At 35.4% G+C, this 13,719-nt stretch overlaps 1 protein-coding gene across 3 annotated transcripts in view; it reads left to right on the top strand.

Moving 5' to 3' along the window:
* The window catches only part of LOC149820132 (uncharacterized), a 51,977-nt gene that overhangs the window by 16,045 nt on the left and 22,213 nt on the right, over window positions 1–13,719 (top strand). The window lies entirely within an intron of this gene.

Below are 13,719 nucleotides of genomic sequence, written 5' to 3'. Positions count from 1 at the left end.
GACTGCCAGTCTGCAAGCCTTGACCCAGGACAGGTAAAAAATGTGAGTCTGAAGCATAAACCGTGATGATACAAGCAATGTTCTTGAATAGCTTAGGGGTAAGCATGAGTCTGAAAGTTACCCAAAAAAAAAAGAAAGATTTAAACTGTGATAATGGTTTCAGAAAGAATAAACGAACAAATAGTCAGTCATACAACACAATAATATTCATCAATCATTAAATCCATACTACATAAATTGTAATAATCTGCAAAGTAAATATTCAATAGTGCATACTAATTTGTATTTCATCAATCAACTAACTCGTTTTTACTGCTTAAGCAGCATGAGGAAGACGTGTAAATGTGCTGAGAAGGAGAAGAAGAAGAGGAGAACGAGAGAGAAAGAGAAAAAACTAGAAACGAGAGAGCGAGCGTACCTGTTTCGGGGCTCCACCACGAAAGAGAGAATGCTGTGAGAGCCGAGAGAGAGTCTGCTGTGAGAAAAAAAACAGAGAGAGAGTGGGGTGAGAAAAAAACGAGGGGCTTAAACATAAAGGGCCCCCGACCCCTTTTTGTTTAACCCCTAATTTTTGGTCAAATGAGGGTTTTGACTATCATTTGACCAAAACTAACGAGGCATATGCGCCTCATCCTGAGGCGCACCTCGCCTCAAGGCGTGCGCCTCAAGGCGTATGAGGTGCATGCCTTGGGGCTTTTGCGCTTTACACATACGCCTCAAGGCATAAAGCCCCTCGCCTTGAGGCGAGGCGTGCTTTTTGCGCCTTGAGGTGCTTTTTTAATAACACTGACGGTCACCTTCAATTTCCATATGGGTTTGGGTTCAGAAGTTGCCCAAGTGTTTAGGTGAAATTGTTGTGTGGTTGATTGATTTGCTGGCTGTGGATAGGAAACCAGAACTTTGGTTCAATTTATATTTTGGCTCAGATTTGAAGCCAGAACTTTTGACTGGGTAAATTTCGCATGCTCGCAGAAAAATCTTCTCTTGGTGCAAACTTGGACTTTTTGGAAAACAGATATCGCGGGAACTTGGAAGTGACTGGAAGACTAGGAACTGCAAAGTTCAGGTGGATGCCTGAAAATTTTCATTGAAGTTAATAATCGCCTCCATTTTTTGCTTGGTTAAGAAGTTCAAATGGGATTGACTTCGGTCCTACTCTTCTAGCAGCAAGGAGATTGACACTTATGTCAGCTCTAGATCAAGTCAGGATGCATCAAATTTGCAAGACTCTAGATTAGTTGTGCTAGTTTCTATGCCATATTTTTTACAAAGATTCAGTCTTGTTAGGAGTTGCCCACCAGGAAGTCAATTTTGGTAGTTTAGTTAATTTGTATGCTTACCAAATTGCAATAACTATTCTCATTGAATAGGCAAAAGGCCTTTTTACAAGAGATGGGGAGTGGGCCTGAATGAAACAATTTTGGTATTGGTATTACACAGCTTTCAAAATTATTGAAAATATGAACCTGAATGAACCAATTTTGGTAGGTTTCAAAAGTTCACAAATTGTAACTCTAATTTGGTGGAAAGACAGACTCATTTTCCTGTGCATGTTGTTTCATTTAAGGAGCATAAAGTGTGTATGGCCAGGCTAAAACTTGGTGTTAAGGATGAGTTGTCATCTTCTTTCATTATTCTATTTATGGTTCTTATGTCGCACTCCAAAACAGACCTATGGTCATGCCTCAGAATGTGACTATCGAGCAGTTCATTTTTGTTGTCAGGTCTTTATGAATCAAATAACCCTGGTAGAAGTTCAAAGAAAATAAAATTCAAGAATATAAATATTTCAGATCATTTCATAGTTCATACAACTCTATCTAGTCTATCTAATAACTTCACTTTCATAAAATCTTTGATACAAGTCAAAATACAACTTTGAGATGATCTCAATGCTTTTCAAAGTATAAACTGATAGTTTAACGACTTAATCATTGGTTAAGATGCTTGACTTGTCAGTATGTCCTCGTCGAAGTATCCAATAAATATCTCTCAAAATTCCTCGTTGCTTTATTAAAATTTTCACTTTGAAACAATAAACGATTAATGGGCTAAATGCTCAGTAAGTAGCTAATTACAACTTTAATAATTAGATTTGTCAAGATTCCAAAAGAGTTAATTGAAAAAAAAATTACGAAAAACAAAATAATATATCTTAAATCACTTCTGCAAATTCAATTTAGACCATGAAACCTGATTTTTTTAATGTAGTACAATTATACAATTTCTTATTTTGCAAAACTTTTAGAAAACATTCTTTTCTAGAACTAATTGACATACTCACTGTAGATCTGAAGGGTTGATCTTGAAATTTGTTTGGTCGATAAAAATCCTTTTGTTACTTTTGATGGGCTGATAATACCAACTGGTGAGGGAGGTCTATATGCAATGATTCATAATCTCGTGGAGAATCTCCAAAGGCCGATAAAATCTAGCTCACTCAAGAGGATGGTAACTCCACTGAGTCATGTGAAGGATCTATAATTCATTGACAATATCGAAGGGTCAATTGAATTCGAGGATTAAGTCCAGTTGGGCCAATAAAATCCTTATGATAAGTCTAATGGGCTGATTAATACCGTATGACCAGAGGTGCAATAATGCCAAACAAGGTTGTAGGGGGGTCTGATCGGTGGTGTACCACGAACGGACAAACTTTAGAATTACCAAGTCTTTTAGTTCAACAATAGTAATTATTGTTTCACAAATTATAAGTCAATCTTTAAATATGAATCCTCATTTAATTTTCATTGTTAAATCTGATTTTCTGAGGGCCATTGCTTGGTGCAATGGTAAAATGCTCGGGCTGCCAGTGGGGAGATCACGAATTTGAGTCCCAGTGCGGCCACTTGCAAAGAGCAGAAGGTTAGGTCCGTCTCTAGTACCACCCCTCCCTAGCACCTCGAACTACGAGAGCAAGTATGACCCTTTTTTGTTAATTCTGATTTTTTTTATAACATAATTTCTATTATACAGAAAAAGATAAAATCAAAGCTAATGATTACCTACTTAAGGAGAATAACTTTTAAACATTCAAAATGTAAGTTACTTGACTTTAGGAAGCTCTAAGTAAAATCAAATACTCACAAGAAATTTAACGTATAAAAACTTAATTGTAATTATCATTCTCATGAACTAATTTAAGTAAATCTGACTCTAATTATAGAAAACTATGACTAATTACAATAAAATAACTTATGGCAAGCTTAATCCTAATTATTAAGACCATAATACAAAATTAATTTAAGAAAATAGAGCTCTAATTATAGAAAGCAACTACTTACAAAACTAATTTAAGAAGAGCTGACTCTGATTATAGAAAACTATAAGAAATTATTTTCAAAAATATAAATTATGACAAACTAAATTCTAATTATCAAGCTCATAATTAGTTACTTACCTGGCAACTGCGAAACCTTTCAGCGTTGCTCCCTAGCCCCCTCTATCCTCTCCTCTTCCTTATGGGGGGTATTTATAAAGGGTTAAGGCGGCAAGGGGGGAAAGAAGGGGGGGGGGTTGACATTATTTTATCAATTATATAAAATCGCGTTTTTGTCTTTGGTCTTATAGTAAATATCCTCTATTACTTGTTTTATTTTTATTCTCCGTTTACTTAAGATATTACATGTAATTAAGCAAATTCCTATTTGAGTTAATTAAATATAGTTAAAATTCAAATTCTTAAGAAATAAAAAGTCAACTCCAAGGCTTCAGTATAGATTTTAGAAGTTTATGGATCAGTCCAAGATTATACATTTCTAGAGCTTAGGTATTTCGTTCTTTTTAAATTTTAATTAATTGCTAAAAATTATTTCCCTTTATGGGCACACTTTACAAAACTTGATTTTAAATAAGGATCTCACTTGACTTTTACATAAACTACTATAATTGATTGAGGGCCATAATTGAGTACAATTGGGGTGATCTTAGCAAACACTTGGTTTAGGAAGAGGGAGTCTCACCTAGTAACATTTAAAAGTGGGGTTAATACGAGTCAGATAGATTTTTTCCTACTTAGAAAGAGAGATAGGGGTTGTTGCATCGATTGTAAGGTTATACCGGGAGAAAGTATAGCTACACAACATAGAGTCTTAATTTTAGATCTTAGAATTAGACAATGCCGCAAAAGGGATAGACATAGGATAGATCCTAGAATTAAGTGGTGGGCACTGAAATGAGCTAAACAAGGAATGTTTGTAGAGCAGGTAGTTAAGGAAGCTGATTGGTGTCTCGAGGATGATTCAGAATCAATGTGGAATAAGATAGCGGATGGCATGAGAAAAGTGGCTAAGGAGGTATTGGGTGAGTCTAAAGGCGGTGCACCACTAGGTAAGGATACATCATGGTGGAACGAGGATGTCAAATTAGCTATTAAGGTTAAAAGATAGTGTTATAGAAATCTAAGCAAGAGTCGTGATAATGCGAATTTAGAGAAATATATGATAGCAAATAAGGAAGCTAAAAAAGTAGTTTGAAATGCGAAGGATAAGGTATATAAGGAGGTTTATGACAAGTTGGATACCAAAGAGGGCGAAAAGGATATTTATAGGCTTGCAAAGATGAGAGATAGGAAATCGAGGGATCTGGGTATGGTTAGATGCATCAACGATGAAACGCAAAGGGTTTTAGTCAAAGATGAGATTAAGGTGAGATGGAAAGATTATTTTGATAAGCTTTTTAATGAAAGTCATGCTCAAGATCTTGGAGACTTCTTCATTCCTTTTCATGAGATGAATTGTGACTTCATGCGCAAGATTCAAAAGAAAGAAATTGCAGAGACTTTGAAGAAAATGAAATCAAGAAGGGCAGTTGGCCCAGATGGTATACCTATCGAGGCTTGGAAATGCTTGGGAGAGAAAGGTTTAGAATGGTTGACAAATCTTTTTAACAAGATTTGGCGGACAAATAAGATGCCTAATGAGTGGAGGAAGAGTACTTTGGTGCCTCTCTATAAGAATAAGGGTGATATACAAGATTGCACAAACTATCGTGGTATAAAACTCATGAGTCATACTATGAAACTTTAGGAGAGGGCGATTCAGTCTAGGTTGAGGAAGGTTGTCCTGATATCGGAGAATCAATTTGGTTTTATGCCTGGAAGATCAACTATGGAAGTTATACATCTTCTTAGACAACTTATTGAGAGATATAGAGAGAGGAACAAAGATTTGCATATGTTTTTTATTGATTTGGAGAAGGCATACGATAGAGTACCTAGGGACGTTCTCTGGTGGACAATGATGAAGAAAGGTGCTTCTCTCAAGTACATTAGTATAATTAAAGATATGTATGAAGGAGTAGTAACCAATGTCCGCACTTGTGGAGGGGTGACAACTAATTTTCCTATAACGGTTGGGTTACATCAATGATCTGCTTTAAGCCCTTTCTTATTTGCCATAGTGATGGATAAGTTTACGAGATCAATTCAAGAAAATGTGTTGTGGTGTATGTTGTTTGCTGATGATATTGTTTTGATTGATGAGTCTAGAGCTGGGGTTAATGCTAAGTTAGAATTATGGAGACAGACATTGGAAGCAAGAGGATTTAAGTTGAGTAAGTGTAAGACAGAATATATGGAATGTCGGTTTAGTAAGCAACGAAGTAGTGATGGGAGTGTAGTGAAGCTTGGTGAGCAAGAAATACCGGTGGAATGACTGTTTCAAATATTTGGGATCTATCATTCAAAAGTATGGAGAAATTGATGGAGATGTAAATCATAGGATAAAGGTTGGGTGGATGAAATGGAAAAGTGCAACTAGAGTGTTGTGCGATCGTAGAATGGCATTGCGGTTGAAGGAAAAGTTTTATAGGACGACAATTAGGCCCGTTTTACTATATGGTACGGAATGTTGGGCTGCCAAGAGACATCATTTTCAAAAAATGAGTTTAACTGAGATGCGTATGCTTCAATGGATGTGTGGAAAGACACTAAAAGATAAGATTCGGAACGAGGAAATATGTAAGAAGGTAGGCGTTGCACCCATTGAAAATAAGATGAGTGAGAATCGTTTATGATGGTTTGGGCATATTCGACGAAGGCCTAATGATGCTCCGGTTAGAAGGATGGAGAAATGGGAAAATATATTAGCTAAAAGAGGTCGGGGTAGGCCTAAGAAGACTTGGATGGAGATGATAAGAAAGGATATGAAGGCTTTGAACCTCACCGAGGACGTGACATTGGATAGAAATGATTGGAGGAGAAGGATTCATGTGAAGGACCCAAAATGATTTTCTTTTTGGTTCATATCGCCAACCCCAATTGTTTGGGATGAAGGCGTTGTTGTTGTTATGTACTTGTGTGCTTTTTTGTCTAAAATTTGTTCTTACGTTTCAACTTAAATTTCTTGTTAAAATTTGATTATAATGATATTGAATTGTTCAAAAGTTTTCACAGTAGATTATGATACATCTTGCTCATTTTACTACTTAGACGTGCCACCATCTTGCTTTTGATCATCGATACTTCTCACCGATCATGACCTTTGCATATTTGCTTCTGTCAAATTCTTTCTTTTTTTTATCTTTTAAATCTTCTTGTTTTGGGCATCTGATTCCATTTTTGTGTCTATTGTCTTGGGTATCCATGGATTTGAAGGAAAAAGGGTGAACTGACATTTTACATACTTAACTAGTGATGGTTAAGAGTTAACCAAAGTTGGCTAGATAGAGATCAACAGAAGTGTCTATTTGAGCTACTTCTTAAAAGGTTGGGCACCTACTTCAAATTTCTGAAATTTCAGGTGGTCAAATGTAAGATCATCATAATGTATGCTTTATATGTAAATGACTCTAATTTATGACAATTAAAATTCCAATCATCAAGATGAATATAGCTGTAATTTGACAAGTATTTAAGAACTCAAGATAAATTGTTGGATAACCAAACCATGATGGCAGACTTTGACATCTCTGTTCACTCGCATGAACTGCATATCTTGTCTTTTCATTGATGAAAGTTTTAGAAGGTAAATGTCATCTCCTGCTAATGGATGTGCCCTTTCAGTCAATTCTTTAACAAAACAAAGGTGTGAGAAGAAGGTAACATTGCTTTTTTTAGTCATCTGGGAAAACAAAAATCAAATTTCCATGAATTTTGGACAAGAAAAACAGTATTCAAGACCATATGGCTATTAGCAGTTTGAAGGACAACCTAATCAATGCATGTTATAGGATGAGATGAGCCATATCTAGTAATTACAATAACATGACTGGTAATTTGGTATTTTGGATGCCATGCATTAGGAGAATACAACAACCAAATAATTATAGATTACCTTGGCCTTTACCACAAACCCACCTCCTTGATCCTTTCCTTTCCTCTGAACGTCCTAAAAATGATTGTTATTACCAGTATTTCATGTGAATTACTTCTGAATCTTTTATTTGTGAATAGTGTCTCGTGATGTAGTTGAAGAGGCCACAACTTTTCAAACATTGGATATTTAGTTGTCAATGATAAACTTATGGACATCACAAAAAGATGGAATGAAATGGGACTGAAAAGATAGGAATGTAATGAAACAAAAATGTGCACAAATAGATTCCTCTAAGGGCTACAACGATACACAATTATGCACAAATACAATAAGCCACTTATGGGCAAGATACAAGCTCACAAAGAATAGAACAAGTGCAAGCCACCAAAACTACAAAACATAAAAAACAAATAGTTTTATTTATCATAAAATGCTTAAGAGAAGCATGTCTTACTCTATGAGAGAGATCCCATATATATAGAGAGTGAAAGGAATAAGGGGTTATTTCAACTAGCCATTGGGCTAGCCCCAATGGCTAGAAAAAAAAGAAAACAATAAAGAAAATACTAAATTTCCCTTAATGGGCAGGCCTATTACATAAGTGAAAAGATAGAAATGCCCCTAGAGGGAATAATCAATTACACACACACACACACACACACACACACATATATATATATATATATATATATATATATATATATATATATATATATATATATATATATATATATATATATATATATATATATATATCATACAAATTAACACTCCCCCTCAAACTTACGGTGTGATAACCGAAAGTTTGTTTAGTAGAAAGTGAAACCAAGGTGACATAAGCGCCTAGGTGAAGAAATCAGCCAATTGATATTCAGAGCTGACACAAGGCAAAGTGATAGTCTTCAAAAATTCTTCACACACATAATGACAATCCATTTCGATATGTTTAGTTCTTTCGTGAAATGTATGATTGCTAACTATGTATATTGCACTCTTGTTGTCACAACATAGTCTTGAGGGTGTTTGCAAGTAAACCACCATGTCTTCAAGTAATCTCCTCAGCCACACAATCAATGATGTTATAGTATCCATGGCACAATTTTAACTTCAGTTGATGACAAAGATACTTTTTGTTGCTTTTTATATTTTCAAAACACCAGAAAATCACCTAAAAAGAAAAAAAAATCATTAGGATCTCCTCCCCAATTTTAATTAAAGTAATTTTTTAATTCAAGTAAGGAGGAAGACAACAAAAGACCTCGTAGAAACATAATTTTGTGATTATATAATGATTTTCATCACAACACTCATGCGAACTATGGTTGGTAAGTATTGCAACTAACTTACAGTATGAACAACATGGGCTATATCAGGTCGAGTGATAGTCAAATATGTCAATACTCATATCATCTGGCAGTATGGAGTGGGATCCTCCAAAGGTAATCTATCATCTTTCTTTATCTTGGCGTTAATTACTTTTGAAGTGTCCACCCTATTTTCATCAGTAATCCCTTGACCTGTCAATAATTTCAATTATAAACTTGGTTAAAACCAAGGTCAATCATTTCAAAATGTTCCTTAAGAATACTTTTAATATAGCTAACCCCATGTTTGTCTCCACCAGTAATGATTATGTTATCGACTAAAGAAGCAAAATAATAATACATGCATCAGATTTCTTAATAAACATAATAGTGTCAGTATAAAAAGATTTAAATCCAATTTTAATCATCACATAGCTGAATCTATCATACCAGACCTTAGGAGCCTCTTTTAACCCATATAAAGCTTTTATTAAATGAATGACCTTGCCATAGAATCTCATATCAAAGAGGTGAATCCATACAAACTTCTTTTGGTTCCCCATTTAAAAAGACATTTTTTTACATCCATTTAATAAATAACCCATCCTTTGATAGCAGTTAAACTATGAGAGTTTTAACAAAGGTCATTTTGGCTACATGTATAAAAGTTTCATCATAATCTATACCATATTCTTGGGAATAACCTTTAGCTACTATTCTCGCCTTATATCTTTCTAATGCCCCTTCAGTTTTAGTCTTGACTTTGTAAACCCATCTACAACCTATGGTTTTCTTTTCTCTAGGTAAACCTTTTATCTCCGATGTTTTGGATTTTTCAAGTGCCTTTAATTCATCATTCATTACTCATCCATTCAGGGTAATTTTTAGCTTGGTTATAGGTGGTTGGTTCAAAATATGACAAAATCTTGCTAGACAAGCTTTATATTGGGGGAGAGAATGATTCATATGATACAAATCTATTTGGAGGTCTAGAGATTTTGTCAGGTCTTCTCAATTCACTTTGTTGTTGTCCTTCTAGGTTGAAATTTTTTTCTAGGGCACTAGGTTGTCAATCATTTTCTCGCCTACTATATTGGATTGTTATGGGTTCAGATATGTCAATATTTTCACCATCGTGGATATTGAGTTGTGGTTCTTCGTTAGTAACATCATCAATCACACATTCATCATTACTCTTAGGCAACAATTCTAACAAGAATGAATATTCAATAGCTTCCTTAGGCACATTTTGATCAAAAAAACTTTCTTTATCTTAAAATGAAGCATCTTTTGTGACATAGTGTTTGTCGTTTTTGAAGTCATAACACCTAAATCCTTTATAGTTTTCACCATACCCAAGAAATACACATGGTATGGCTCTAGGTGAAAGTTAGTCATTTTTGTTGGTAAGAACAAATCATTTACATCCAAAAATCCTTAATCTTGAATAATCAAGAGGGATTTTGAAAAGCTTTTCAAGGGGAGAGCTATGTAACACAGACTCTTCTAACAGGGCACCGCACCCACATCACACTCACACCCATGCAGATGTGACACTTGGACATGTCTTCCTTTGTGTCAGGTGAAGTCAACCACACTGAGGTTCATTTCTGTCCAAAAGTAGATTCAATTAACACTAACCAAGTCTAGTTTTATCTATATTGTATATATATATATATATATATATATATATATATATATATATATATATATATATATATATATATATATTTGCACCAGTGTGGTGTTAATTTTTATTGATGAGGAATAGTAATTGTAGATTGTTAATTTGATTTATTGCATGAATTTATGCATCATGAATTGATGATAACTTAAATTGCTAAAAATTATATATATATATACATACATACATACCATGGTTGCGAGAGCGGGAAGCGATACGGGAAGTGCGGTACTTTCAAAATTTTAGGAAGCGGGAAGCATAGGACGACTTAGAAGCGAATCACGAGCCGGTAGCGATCTAGGAAGCGAAGCGAAAGCGACCTAGGAAGTGAGGGGAAAGCGAAAAAAGAGGAAAAAAATAAAAATAAAAATGAAAAAAGGGGGAAGCGTGGGGGAAGCACGCTTCCCTGCGCATTTCGGAAGCGCGACGTTTCGTGCTTTCAAAATGCGCTTCGGAAAGTACGCTTTCCCATATGCCTAGGCGTTTCCGGTAACTCTGATACATACCCTCTCCGTCCGCACCCCTGCACCCAAGTTTTTTTAAAGTGCCGCATCCGCACCCGCACTTATGTGACATAGGGAGAGAGATGTTTTGAAGTTTGGTAGAAGGAATTCTATTTATGAGATATAAACGGTAAGAGAAGCTTTGACCCAAAATTCTTTTGGAACATGATTCAAAATGAAAAGTATCCTGGTTGTTTCAATTATGTGTCTATGTTTTCTTTCGGACAAACCATTTTATTGGGACGTATTGACACAAGACCTATGATGTAAAATATTATTAGTTTCCAAATATTCTTTGAAATCTTTTGACATAAATTCCCCCATGAATCTAAGTGAAAAATCGATATGTTGGTTTTGAATCGATTCTTAATAAGGTTATGAAAAGATTTAAATTTTTTTAAAAACTTCATATGTGTGCATAAGAGAGTAAATCCAAGTATATCTAGAAAAATCATTCACAAATATTACATAATAAACATAACCACCTTTAGAGACAATGGATGTAGACCCCAAACATCCGAGTGCAGTAATTCAAGAGGTTTAGATGGAGAAAACTCCTTTTTGTAAATAGAAGGTCTTTCATTTTGCCAAGAATGCAATCGGTACAATGAAATTCTTCGTTACAAATTTTTTTAAAACGTAGTACATGAGATCATTTAGATATGTTAGGATGACCTAGCTTTTGATGCCACAAAAAAGTATCCAAATTTTATACGTTACAACAAAATGTGTTTTTTAGAATAATCATTTTATCCATATAGTAGAGATCTCCCTCCCTATGACCTTTCCCAATCTGCTTCCTTGACTGAAGATCCTGCACCCAACATCGGTTTGATGAGAAGAAGACACTACACCTATGGTCGACAATTTGGAAAACCAATAGTAAATTCAAATTAAAGTTTTGGAACAAATCTAATTTTGGGAATGAAAAAGATCGAAAATTTGTTAAAATCCTCAATTCCTTTTATGTCAAGAGAAGACCCATCAATGGTCAAAACATCATTTTACTTGAATTAGTGCCACAATCAGAGAGTAAAGAATCGTTTGGGGTCATATAAAAAGATACCTCGTACTCAAAAAGCCAAGAAACCTTACTGGGAGGTGATGTAGAGACCGTGGCTCCTGAGATAGAGGACGATGAGTTCTTGAGGAGCGGTTGTAGAGCCTCCATCAATTGAGACAATGTCATGGTCTCAATGGACTTGGAATCTCTATCAGTCCCACTGGTCTTCTTGAGAAGTCTTCACCAATGCCACTTTCTTTTTATCTCTTCCTTTGAACTTTGGGCAATAGGGCTTAATGTGCTCGAGTTCTCCACAATTATGGAAAATGATCTTCTTCCTTCTATTATCATTGTGTGGCTTCTCAAAATAAGGCTTGGTGAAGTGAGGAGGCTTATAGGTATTTGTGTTGGCTTTGGGTCTTGAAACGGCCAACACATTGTCTTTAATCTCCTTATATTCGGGCATAGACCTTAATCTTGTCTCTTCCATACAAACTTTGGCTAAAATTACATGTAAGGCAATAGTCCTTTCCCTATGAATAATATCCACCCAGACTTGTTCAAACTGGGGTCTAAGACCCCTCATGAATTGAAAGAGCTGCTCCTTAAGGATTTGTTTGTTCCTTTCAAGAGTATCATTCAGAGTCTCCCAAATAGGCTCCAACTTAGCCATTTGATCCCAAAGTATTTTAAGTGTACTATAGTACTCTCTAAGGGATTTATCTCCTTGTTTGCAATTGTGGATGCGATCCCATGAGTCCCATTTATATGCGACATCCTTTTGTCTGTAAGTTTGTTTGACGAACTTACATGCTTCATTGGCCCTTTCAAATTCAAGGATGTTGGAACATGGTTCTTCATTCATGCTTCACATGAAGAGGGAGAGGACCTTGTCATGTCCAACCTCCGGGATTTCTTGTAGTCCAACAATGTCTTCTTTCTTTTACTTTCTTTAAGAGGCTCTTCTTTAGATGCTTCATCTTCTCCCACTACGGTTTTTGTGAGAATAGGTTGAGGTTCCAGAGAGGAGCCATCAACATATTACCACAAATCTTTGCCCATAAGAATTCTCTTCACGGTCGTAGCACACATGTAGTTGCTTCCATTAAACTTGACGAGAACAACTGTAACAACTTCTTTGTCGGCCATTGGAATGAGAAGAGAAGAATAAGGTGAGAGACGAGGACAAAAATAAAATAGATGACAAAGGTTCCACCAAGAAGTTTTCACACAAGCTCCTGAACCTCCAACATACAATCCACGAGCACGAACCTGCAAACTCCAAGAGCTCAAAGCTTTGATACCATATAATGAAAAAAAATCTGCACAAATTCCTCTAAGGGTTACAAAGATACACAAGTGTGCACAAATACAATAAGCCACTTATGGGCAAGATACAAGCTCACAAAGAATAACACAAGCATAAGCCACCAAAGGGCTGCAAAATATAAAAAATAAATAGTTTTATTTATCATAAAATGCTCAAGAGAAGCATGTCTTACTATGGGAGAGATCCCATATATAGAGAGAGAAAAAGGAAGAAGGGGCTAGTCCAATTAGCCATTGAGCTAGTCCCTACCTCTAGAAAAAAACAAAAACAATAAAAAAGAAAACAATAAAGAAAATACTAAACTGCCCCTAATGGGTAGGGCTTGTTACATAAGTGAAAAGACAAAAATGCCCCTAGAGGGAATAACCTATTACACACATATATAGGTACCTATATATATTTATCATAAAAATTAACAAGGTATATCAAAGGAAGAAAGGACCAAGATCAGAAATGAGAAGGTCAAAGAAGGTAGATGAACAACAGGGATGTAAGAATACAAAAATAGTCAGAAAACAGTTGAATGTAAACCTGATATTCGCACCTTAATAGCCCACCAGCTTTGATACCATAATCACCTTAGGTAGAAATGGGGAAGAGAGAGGATGTTATTTATATCATGATGCTGGTTAGTATTAT

Source organism: Nuphar pumila, chromosome 12 (genome assembly GCF_984573655.1).
Source record: "Nuphar pumila chromosome 12, dmNupPumi1.hap1.1, whole genome shotgun sequence".
Classification (NCBI taxonomy): Eukaryota; Viridiplantae; Streptophyta; class Magnoliopsida; order Nymphaeales; family Nymphaeaceae; genus Nuphar; species Nuphar pumila.
The sequence above is the reverse complement of the archived record's forward strand: the minus strand, read 5'-3'. Positions and strand labels throughout refer to the sequence as shown.